Raw genomic sequence first — 1227 nt, forward strand, 5'->3', positions numbered from 1 at the left:
GAATAAACTACACCCCTTCCACTTTAACAACAGCAACTACTCCACTCTACGTAGTTCGGTTCTTTTGTTTTAAATAGGTTGACAGCGTTTACGGCCACGACGGAGACCGAAAATAACGTTTTCAAAACAGTAGCAGTCTAGAAAACCAGAACAAACTTCTCTCTGAAAAACAAACGTGGTGCGCGAAGTTAAACATCGCACTCCAACTACAACACCCAGAACTGATAATCTATTTTTTAACGTTATCATTGGCCTTGCAAAACGCAAGACCTCAAAAAATTGGGTACAAACTCAGAATTGTTCCTCTCCACGGAAATCTTTAGTAAAAGGCGAAAGATTTATACGATCTGAAGAGAAACCAGAGTATACCTGTCTTTGGGCGGCACGCATTCCTCGGGTAACTGCTACCCCTAACACAGTAATGGTGATTATTTAACTGAAAGAGCTATTAACATCTGCTTTTTCCTCAGACAATTCTATGAAAGAATTCTCACTTCTAGGAAAAAATAATTAAAGAAAGAAGGAGAATCGAGTCATTTTTAGTCGAAAATTTGTCCTGGGTGCAATGCATTCTGGATATGCAAATTAAAACCGCAGTCTTTACTCTCCGGTTTCCGGAAATACCTCAAATAGTTCATTCATCTTGTGCTGGGACCGAGACTACCGCCAGGGGGCAGAACGGAGGCGAGACTTAACAGGGATAGAGAGCTGAGGCTGATCCAGCTAGAAAAAGTCTGTTTTATAGGTGGCATTACAAGTAAAAATTTCTCTTGGAGTTAAATATAATAAAATAGAATAAAATAAAATAATTTAAAAGCTTGAAATAATTATCTTCATTCATTCAACAAAAATTTATTGAACACTGTGTTCAACCCCGTGCCGGCCTCTAGGGATAGAGTGATAACCGTAATATTTCATCTTCAAGGAGTGCTCAGTGTGATGGGGAGCCAGGTGTCAGTGATGAGCACTGTTAACAGAAGATGACATCTGGGCAGAACAGGAGCCGGGTGGTGAGGGTATTCCGGGCAGGGAGGCACAGTGCTGAGAGGGCAAGTAACCAGATGGCCATCAATGCCAGCTAAGAGCTTGGATTTACCCTGAGGACAGTGGGGAGGCAGTGAAGAGCTTTAAAAATGAATACATGATCAGATTAGCTTTTTAACACAGTGGTCCTGGGACCAGCAGATCAGTGTCACCTGGGTATGTGTTAGAGATGCAGGTTCTTGG

At 41.7% G+C, this 1227-nt stretch overlaps 1 non-coding gene across 1 annotated transcript; it reads right to left on the minus strand.

Moving 5' to 3' along the window:
* Positions 1-250: 250 nt before the first annotated feature.
* LOC132516637 (U5 spliceosomal RNA) lies at positions 251-367 on the minus strand. Its single transcript, XR_009539444.1, has one exon. It is a non-coding gene; the product is annotated as a U5 spliceosomal RNA (small nuclear RNA).
* Between the last annotated feature and the right edge of the window lie 860 nt (positions 368-1227).

The sequence above is a fragment of the Lagenorhynchus albirostris genome, chromosome 2, assembly GCF_949774975.1.
Source record: "Lagenorhynchus albirostris chromosome 2, mLagAlb1.1, whole genome shotgun sequence".
NCBI lineage: Eukaryota > Metazoa > Chordata > Mammalia > Artiodactyla > Delphinidae > Lagenorhynchus > Lagenorhynchus albirostris.